This window comes from Cupressus sempervirens, chromosome 3, assembly GCF_028749045.1.
Source record: "Cupressus sempervirens isolate cs-2001-9-10 chromosome 3, ASM2874904v1, whole genome shotgun sequence".
NCBI classification, from domain to species: domain Eukaryota; kingdom Viridiplantae; phylum Streptophyta; class Pinopsida; order Cupressales; family Cupressaceae; genus Cupressus; species Cupressus sempervirens.
In genome coordinates, this window is record NC_143120.1 from 368,960,944 (window position 1) to 368,972,157 (window position 11,214).

Consider the following 11,214-nt stretch of genomic DNA (forward strand, 5'->3'; position numbering starts at 1 on the left):
TGCAATTTAGCTCATGCTTGGAAATCGTGACTTGATTCATTGTCTCCAATTGAATGCTGACAATTTTTTGCACTCCTGATGTTTTCTCCTCCAATCTATTGACCAATGTCCTCTTGTCATCTTCAATCATGACTTTTTCTTCTATTGCTTTCTTTTTCTGTTTAGTGACCTCATAGAGTAAAATTGATTGGACTTCTTGTTCTCTCTTTAGATTTGTTGACTTTTGCAGCTAGGATTCCATTCTTTTCCAATAGATCTATAATTGTTGCATCAAATTCATTGGATTTTCCATTTGCAAATAATTTAGTAGTGTCAATATATTTGAATTGTGTGTCATTCTCTTCAATAGTAATTTCCTTCCTTCTTTTCAATGATCTCTTTAATTCATCTCTTGGTTCATTCATCTAATGTAGAATGAGTTGTATTTCAATCTTCTGGTTCTCAATAATCTTTCCCAACTTGTAGACTTCCATTCCCAAGATCTTTCCTCAAAGATGTAAAGCTTTCCCTTTTAGATAACAAATCTTTGATACCAATTGTTGGAAATACAATAGGGAAGTAAACACTCGGGGGGGGGAGGGGGACTCAAAACATAAAACTTTCAACCTCAAAAACTATTCACCACACATCCATCTCACAGTCTATGCATATAAATTGAAATATCAAATTAAGCATATACACCCATAGCATGAAAGTAAAATATTCAACACATGTATGACACAAGATATTTGGTTACCTAGAAACCCTCCAAGGAGAAGGTAAAACTGAGATGGGGATGACACCTACGAATCTTCACTATTGTAGTTGTAAAGTGTATCCAATTAAGGTTACAATTGTTTGACCATAAAATATGATCTACCTTATGAAAGGTCTACCCTAGTAAAGGCTTACAAAGAATATTACATCACACCTTGTTAAAGGATTTTTACACCCTGTTAAAAGTGTGCCTGATTAGAGGACTTCAACTCACAATTAAGTAAGAACCTTGTTAGAGGATTTCAACACAACCTTTCAAGACTACTTTGCTAAGAGATTTAATTCATTCACCTATTAGAATGTTTCAAAAATGATCCTATGGTTAGCACTCTACTGCTATATAATAGATCACCTCTTTGCACATATCCTTGATCCATCTTCAATCAGACTTCCATGTTATTTCCTTTCACTTCTTCTTATGTTCTTCTCTAACTAGCTTTGCAATGTAAATCAATTCATAACACCTTAATCACCATGAATGCTCTATTTACGCATGAAAACTCTCTTCAATTCTCCTTAGCACTCGTTAAAAAGTTTAGGGTTTGTCTTCCTTAAGAAGATCTAGGTGACTTAGGCTTAGGTATGAATCAATAGTTGTGATTCACCCATATTTCTACTTTAACCTTCTTCTTTTAATTGAATGCATGTAATGCATAAGGATTCACATTTAAGATTCATCCTTATCTACAAAGATTGTAAAAAAAAATCTTTAATTTAGCTCAAAAATGGTTTACATAATAGTTTGTGCCAATACAAAAAACTATGTCAAAACTGTATTTCTCAGCATCTGAAGTCCCTAGTGCTTGACACTAACTATAACTTTAATATTTTCACTCGACATCTGAATGATTTGGCATGCCCTACTTGTTCGGCACTTGAATCACTTGGCACATACTATCTTCTTGCCATCTGAGTGACTCAACACTTCTTGTTTGCTTGTAATGTTCTATCTTATATGTTGTTCTTGGCATATTACTTGTTCGGCATGAACTAAGTAAATGACTTATAATGACTTAAGTGTATAGAAACTCACTTGTCAAAACTAGTCTAAGATCAACATGTTAATCTTTTTGGGCTAGTCATGATAAGAACACCATGCATAATGACATAGACTAAGATGTATGCATTGGAAAATATTTTTCTAAGATCTATGATTATGTGCCTATGTGTAGACATTGCATCTGTTATCATGCATATGAACTAATGGTGCATTAATGATATTTTTTCATTTATGAAGTTAGTACTAGTCATTGATTTTTCCTTGTATGAGTGCCTTATGTTTTCGTATGGGATGGATGGTAACTTTTTGAAGGATATAACAACTAATGTGTTGTACAATTCCATTACTTCTATTGGTTTTACCTATTTAGACTTCCTCAATGTTGAGATGGGTATCTTTCATATTAGGAAAGATTCTAGGGAATCTTAACAGCTTCATGGTAGGGTGGTAAAGCACTCCTACAACATTCTCACCCATATGTTTCTTGAGCAGGTTGTGGAGCTTATTTCAACTTTGTCATCCTATCTTAACCATCTCAGTATTCTGGTATCTATTTAATGATAATTGAGAATTAATGTTGACTAGTCAATATTCAAAGGACCTTGACTCTCATTGAATTTTCCACTTTTATACAAAGTGTTGATGTGGCATTGGTTTTGCAGGGGTGGTCTTCATAGTTACAACTCAAAATCTCTAAAGAATAAGAACAAATTGATAAGGACGTAACTTGAAAGATAACTCTTATGATAATGATTAGATATGTTGATAATAAAGATGGTTTCTTGTACATAACCTATTTGAATTCACTGAGCACTCATTGTCTATAACCTAACCATAAATGCTCTAAAATACTAAGTGATTTTTCCAAGAGAGAAAAACTTCATGGCTCACAGCTGTTATTTAATACCTAGAAAAGATAGGAAATTAACCTCTAACGAAAGATAGTAAATTGGGTAGAGGGGAAAAGGATGGAGGATGGAGAGTAATCTAGAAAATAATGTTTAAAACTAAGAAGAGATATAAAGACTGAAAGCCTTGTAGAAAATTCATTTAACATACCTTAAAACCATTGAAGGGATTACAACTAACAGTGTAAAAGTCAAATTCCAAAAAAATTATTCTTAAAGTATAACAAAATTAACATTATTTTTCACTTTTTTTCAATACTTTTGAGTGCAAGGTCTTCGATCTCTATTTTATGAAATTATTATCTTAAAATTTTGTCTATTATAAATCTAATATTTGAAATTGTTTTTGTTTTTATCATTATAGAAACATTTAAATCTACTCTATTTTATATTGTAATGTATGACATGTTGTACTATTTTGAAGTTTCAAATATTTATAAATATTTTTATAAAAATATTTTTTATAGTATTATTGAGTCTAGAGGCTTTCTACAGTCATAGGCATTAGATTGAAGAGTGTCATGTCATCTGTGTAAACATTTTCATCTTCACTTTTCATTTTTTTCAATTTGTATTGACTACTCACTATAGATTAAAATAGTACCAAATATGCTCAGCAAATTATCCGGTTAAAATGGAATGAAATGAATAAACTAGACACAACAGAGGGAGAAATGAATGTGAAAAATAACAACCCTCTTGTTGTCAAGACAACTTGGAGATAAAAGAAGAATGTGGAACACAAAGTTTTATGTGATTTGGACTATGTTTTTATGTACATTTAAGCAATAAAGTTGTGTTCACTGTTATAATATCTTTTTGAATTCTTGGGTATCAACTTCCTATTGTGATTTGAAATCCCAAGTCTTAATGTAAAACATTGGGCTTCATAGTTTATTTTCAAAATATTGAAAATGATTGAGTCCATATTTCCCAATGTAGTAATAATTTTTTATTTACTATTTTTATGGCTCAATGAGTATCGAGTTTGGTAGAATCTTCTGGTTTTATGAATACTAATCAATGTAAACAATTTGGTGGTACCGAGTATCGGTTATAGAACAAATTCTATTCTATTTCATTTTTAGCTCAAGTATTATAGATTTTATGGATAAATTTTTGTTATTGTTCATATTGGAATCTCAACCAAGAATCTGTAATGATAAAATTTGTTCAAGTGATTCCATATTTTTATCTAACGACTAACTTGAAGCCTTTTGGAAGGAAGTTGGAACCGATTTCATAGAGATTCAAAATAAAATTGCATGTGTTAAAAATCAATTGGTAATTGTTCTTCTTAAGCCAAATTCAATAATGGGTTTGGTCACTTGTATGTGAAATTGAATAATTGTTTCTGCATTCCAAGATTGTTAATAGTCTACCAAGATTTTCTTTCTCAAATTTCCATTTGTATGGTATCGAGTTTGAGAATGAAAGCTCACTTTCAAAATAAAATATTGACTATTTTCTTTGTGAGAATGAAAATAACTTTATAAAATTAGGCGATTTATTTAATTAAGATATAGATGTTTGAAATTACTTTACGTTTTAAGATATTTTTAAAAAAGGGAAAATATTTATTTTTAATTGGTGAAAATATTAAAATATTTTTGATAAATAATTAAATCATTTTACTCATTTTCTTACATTTTAATAGTAAACAAAAAAGAAATGGGGTAAGTATAGTAGATAATATATTTTATTATCTTCATTTAAAACAATTTATCACATTCAAATTTACAATTTACTTTGTTGTTATTTTAGTTTTCATTGAATAATTTATATTAACATTTTGTGTATATTTTTTATTTTTAGAAGAAAAAATGTTGTTCTTCTAATCCAAACCTTATTTGAGAAATATACTGAATCAAATTGCAAACCTAAACCAAATTAAACCCTCACACTAAAAGTAAATAAAACTAAATCCCCAACTACACTGAATCCTAATTCTTATAAAATAATAGTTTTTTTTAATCAATAAAAAACTACTGCCAAATTCTATTAATATTAAGAATGTTACAATATTTTAATAGCCCCGTTCAAGGTGTGGGTATTAGGGAAAAAAGAACATGGAAGAAAACCCCTAGTCTAGCCCCAGGACGAAAGTCCTATATACAAGGGGAGGGTGTCCTCCAATACTAATTGCAATGCCCCTCCTTTGCTAGCATTTTATTCTTGGTTTTTAAAGTTTTATATGACACTTCTATAGATGTCTTAACCCTTATTTGATATTTGAAATGCAATACTTTGATATGTTGAGAAATTGATTATGTCAAGTTGTAACAATTTCCAACTTGCAATTATGATGCTTTAATTGCTCTTAGTTAGTTAATGAAATTAATTTTATAATGATGTCATATGGTGTGTCTTAAAAAGTTATTTTATTATTTCTTCATGATGATAAGATGTTCATGTTAGTATATGATGTTATTTATATTTAGGATTTACTATTATACTTACCCCATACTTGCATGTGTATGGTGTGTGTGAGTTTTACATTTATGTTTGACCTCTCTAATATGGTTGAGGGAGGGAATCATAGTCACCTACTAGCTGGGCTCTACACGATGTACCACTCCTCATCATTGCTTGTTTGGCTAAGATATATACGCACATGTACATGCTCATCTTTTATACAGATTTGTAGGTATCAGGCATCGACTTCTCTAAATTGTTAGGATGAGTGTGCCATATCGCAATAGCTCAATGGGGTAAGAATGAGGACATAATGATCAGGTCCAATCTCAACCATAACCTAAATACTGGTTTTGCAAGGAGGAATTGTAACTGACTTTCCACTTTTTTTAAACCCATGAGTTTATCTTTGCATGTGAAGTTTAATTTTGAGTTTTGGCCAATTTTGGTAATGTTGCTTTTATGTGGATTTGGCTATGTGATTTATTTGGTAAATGATTTAATTGTAATATTGAGAATTATTAAATATTATTTGATTAAAAAGAAAACATTAATATATGAGAATATTTTATTAATAAAATATTAATTAAATATGTACTTTAATTTAAAAGACTTAATTTAGAAGTCTAAATTGAAAAATTGGTTAAAGAAAAATTTAAAAATGAAGATATTTAATTAATTGATAATTAATTAAATATGTGCTTCAATTTAAAAGATTTAATTTAAGAAGGTGGATTTTTAAAAAAAAATTAATTAATTAAAATATTAAATATTTGATATTATTTTATTATAACTATTTAATTAATAATAATTAAATTAGAGTTGCATTTAATAATGAGCTTTAATTATTTTTAATTTAAATAATAAACTACACATTAAGTAGTGCTTGCATTTATTAATAAAGTGAGGGAAAAGAAAATAAAAGAATTAAAAGGTTCTTTAAGTGTGCATGAAAGGATTAAATAATTAATGTATTTATTATTTAAGAAAGTTAGTGGCTTTAGTAATTTAGAAACCCTAGCTAGGGTTATGTTTCTTTATAAGGGGGTTAGTAGTTCATTTGAGGGACACAGGTTTTGGGGAGTAAAATTTAGAATTGGAGCAAAAGAATTGTTGAAAGTTTTAAAGGGTTTGGATTTGCATGCATTCACAGATTGTCTCTGATTTCAGCTCTAGTTTTGAGGTAGGATTTGAAAATCCATTGTAGAATTTTATTGAAAGATCTATCCACTTCGTGTCTTCTTGGGTGCTTGCATAATGCTTATTAATTTATTGTATTAATTTTTGGATAAAAAATTATGTTGTAGATTTTGAAAAGGAAAACTTGTTGATCAAGAAAACTTGACTACGGAAAATTGTAGAGAAATCTAGGAAATTATTATGACTATATTATTTTAAAACTCTTTCTAATATAGGAAAAATTCTATTATAGAAAATTGGAAGAAAATAACAAATTGAATAGTTAGGGTTTCAACTTTAAATTTTTCATTAGAACCATGTGATTATCATGAATTTTATAAATAGAGAGATATATCATTTAAATACTTGTTTATTTAAATAGATATATTAGCCAAACTATCTATGTAAACATGTGTTTTGTTACTTTAATGTTGAACCCATCCTTATGACCCAAACTAAACAAGAGAAATTGATAGAATTAAATCATATGATTGAAAACTATGTGTTTTATCATATTCTATTTATAGTCTTGTGATGTTTATTTCGGTGATAGTTTTCTTTGTAGGTTGTTTAGTTGACCAAGTTAGGATGTGCACGAGAGGCATTTTTGAGATTTCTTTTATAATTATTTGACTTGATGTCATGATGTACTTTATGATTTGAATTAAGATTTATGTTTTATGAGTTTTATGCTATTGAGCATTTATGAGAACTTGGGTTTTGAGAACCAATGTTATTTTTGGATTGCCTGTTAAGGAACCAAATTTGATCAATATTGCTTTTGTGGTATGTGACACAATTGTGCTTTTTGAATTTTGGGAAGGTAGTCTAGGTGCATGTTTATGGGAGTGGCTTGCAATGGGGGTTGAGACCCAAAGTGGCTACCAGGGTATCTCATTGTAAGTTGTGTAACAAGTGATAACATAGTAATTAAAATATCTTGCCTAGCCCTTTTCCTTGAGATATACTAAAACGATAAGATTAGAAAATTTTGCCTCACGCGTGCTTGTACAGGCTAAGGATGGGAATGGGATTATACCTAGTGAAAGGTATGATTGGTTTTCCTTGTCTTCATGAGAGGGTATTCTAGTTTTGCATGTGTCACATTGAGAGTTTGGGGTTCATAGTGACCAATCCAGGGTAACTCAATACTTGAGGGTTTGGGGTCTAATAAGAGACCAGTCCAAGGTAACTCAAATAGTTTGACCATGTGATGACACTCCCTGCATGATTTTTTTAATATTTGCCTCTATTTGTGTACTTGTTGGATATTACTTTTGATGGCGTATTTATTGTGTTGTTACTCATTAATTGGATGTTATTTATTGTTGACAGCTGACTTTTATTGATGAGTGACAATTATTTATTGGTGGTGTACTTATTGTTGGTTGTTCTTATTGTTGATGATTTACTTTTATTGATGATAGTTGTTACTTGTTGATTATTATTCTTGGACATGTGGCCTTTGACTTAAGGTGGATACCTTTCATTGACTTTATATTGATTTGATATAGTATTATATTTGGTATCTAGTTGTTGACTTGGTGTGTCATGTTTTTATTGGAATGAGTGTCCTTTCAATTTTGATTATCTCTTCTTCTTGAGTAGTTTGTGTTACCTTTGAGGTAGTTTTTGCTATTAGGATTCCTTTCCTAGAATTTTTTTGTGATTTATTAGTCATTTGTGGATTGTTCATTATCTTTCATGCATAGTGGGAGTGGAATTCTAACTAGGTAACCATGTGGTTGGGAGGTAATGTCTTCTTACCATTTGGGTCCCCCTCACATCACTAGCTATTGGATGTTCATTGCAATAGATGTACCTTTATCATTCCTATTCATATATTAGAGACTTCTATTTAGTTGATCTATATATGTTAACAGGTATCCTATAGTTAGATGTACTTGTATCTATTCTCGCATACCCTATAACATGTGCAATGGATGTTATTCATTAGATGTATTGTGTCAGATATACTTATGCATTTTCTTATGAGATAATATATCTATTATATCCCTATGATTCATGAACATGTACTAGAAACTTAAAACTATTATTATAAACTTCTTAAACATGACTCAACATGAAGGAACCCTTTAGGAATTAAATCTATATTGTAATTGCATTTGTGTAAATGTTGTGTGCATATATTGCTTTCACATTGTTACTTTGATGTTGTTTAAACTTTTTTTAAAAAATAGTTTCATAAACTTTGTAACATATTAGATTTATTTATTTTGGGTTCTTGAGTGGGGTATTGCACAAATAAGCAAGGGCATACCATTGATTTACAATGCCATAGACCTATGGCAGAGGTGGCATACCACCTATACAACTGCCTCCAAATGAGGTCTTGAGTTGGCATACCAACCCATACAAACGGTGTTGATGAGTAAAGAACCATTAACACCTATCAGATTGCAAAGTGAGTTGAGAAACTGATACAAAGGGATATCAATGGTGAGTTGATTCCAAAGCTATATGGAAAGTGCTCTATGTAACCATAATGTCACCAAAAAGAAACCATATATTATAAGAGGAGGAGGGTTAAAGGTCCCCCTTCCGAAATCCAAATATACAAGAAAATATAAACAGATCATCTTAAATGGAAGCAATGGAAAAATAATATGAATACAAAAAACCATGGAATGACAAAGATATAAGGCCTTTCAAAGATGAGTGATAGAAAGATCCCTACAAATTGAGATCCTCTATAATGATAAGAAAGGAGGGATAGGAAAGAAGATAGCTTCATACAAGTATCACTTAGGAGCTGCAAAGCATAAGGGAAGGAGGTTGGGTAGAAAAAACCCCAATCTAAATCCGAGGGGCTTGTATATAGGGAAAGCATAGAGGAATTTGTGAGCTTTGAGGGGCTCACATTGTTCCAAGATATTTTCCATTCACCTCACTAGGGAATCTCTTTAGAGAGCAAGAGTAAGGGGCCTCTATCCCTTGTGCTTCAGGTTCTGACAAAATGAGACTGAATGCCTAGTAATGCCTCCTATTATATAACAATGAATGCTCAGGAAATTATAATGCTAATGCCAAGGTCAACAAAGAATATAGAAACTATAAATAATCCCCCATCCAATTCAATTAGAGATCATATTTATCCAAAGCCAACTGCCAAGAACAAGTTATTACAAAGGCTTGAATTATTATAAACCATATTTGAATTAAAAACAAAGAAAGGAATTCCATGGACATGGAGAAACCACAACTAAATTGTTAAACATAATAAGATGCTCAAAATCATAAGGGAAGGGAATAAGGGGTACAAAAGCCACATTAACATTTCAAGAGGGTAAGAAGAGGGAGAAATGGAGGTCCATTTACCTTACTTCCATACCCCAAAATGTGGACAAAGCTGGAAAGATGTACACTTATCATCATACCCCTCATCTAGAGATGTTGATAGGCTTGTACATAATGCTAAAATTGTAGGGTGGGGGACCCTTTATGCTTCAAGAACCAAATCAAAGGAATATAAGGCATAACCTTTCATAATTAGCTCTAGTGGCCCATGCTTGCCCTAAAATTCTTAGGGTGGGGTGTGAAACTAGAGAAAACCTAGACCACCAAAATTCATAACCAAATTACATTAAGTAACTCTCATAAGTGCCCAAGACAATTAATTAAAAGTCATGAGATTTCAAAACAACCACACCAATCTTGATATGAGTGTCAATAATAATTCTTGAAAAATAATATATTGAATATGGATAGCTAAAGAACTATAGTGAAACAAAGGAAGATAGGCCAGAATAAATTTGATTCCAACTACTTAACAACAAGCATAACAAAAGTGCTATAGAAACCCATTTAGGAAATTATGCCCATATAACACCAAAGCAATTACTAGACAAAAGCTAAATATTCATTTTGTAAAGATTTCAACTTCAAATTATTTGGAGAAGGCAACTTGAGGTAAGCAAAAACATCTTAGAAAAATATTTAACTACTTTCATAGCTTTGCAGATACCAATCAACAAGACAAGTCTTATGATAAAAGTTGAGATAAATTATGTATAAATATAGAATTATGAGATTTAATCACTATGGTTCTCACAACCATCAAATTATAAAGTTTCTAACACTGGTGATGTAGGAGCATCCTAAGGTTTTTAGCAATCTTGCATGTCGGGGGTATTTTGGCTAAGAGTTGTGGACTCGGTCACCAAACCATGGTGCTTGGTCACTGAAGGGTGTAGTTGTGACCGAGGAGCCCGATCATTAAAGGGGCTTGACCTTGACATGTATTGGTTTCTCATCATGTATTAGACCTATGCAGATATAGATTGCTCAGCATCCACTGTAGTGCTCAACATGTGTTGGATTCTCAATATGCACTGGGAGCTCAACAATGCTTGTGGTTGGGTTGATGCTTGAATTGATTTCTATGACACTCAGCTTGGTCTTGATTCCTATGGTATCAATTTGTCAGTGAGATAACTTTTGGCATTTAATGCGTGTCATAGCCAACTCTGGGTATATAATTTGTGTTGTAGCCAACTTGTGGTTCAACGTATATTTAATGTAAGGGTTTTAATTTAGTTTAAAATGAATTGGGCTAAATTGTAGCTTAGTTAGGTATAAGTAAGCGTGTCTTTTGGAGTCATTAGGCATTATTATGGATCCATCTTAGAGAAGAGGATGTGAAATTTGAAGGGCTAGGAGTTGTGGCTTGAAAACTAGGAGATTGTTTGGTGAGCTTGCAAGCACAAGTTGAGATTTCCTTGGAGGTTTCTACCAAAGTGTAGATCTGGACTAGATGGGATTAGGATTGTGAGTTAGATCTTGAGGTATCTTGCAAAACTATTATTGTAATTATGGTTGTATTTGGCCCTAACTCAGAAGGCCTTACAATTGGGCATATTGCATGTAAACAGTTATATTTATGAACAAAGTATTGTGATTTGGTATCAGATCTAGCATTGTTGTTGTGTTTTCATT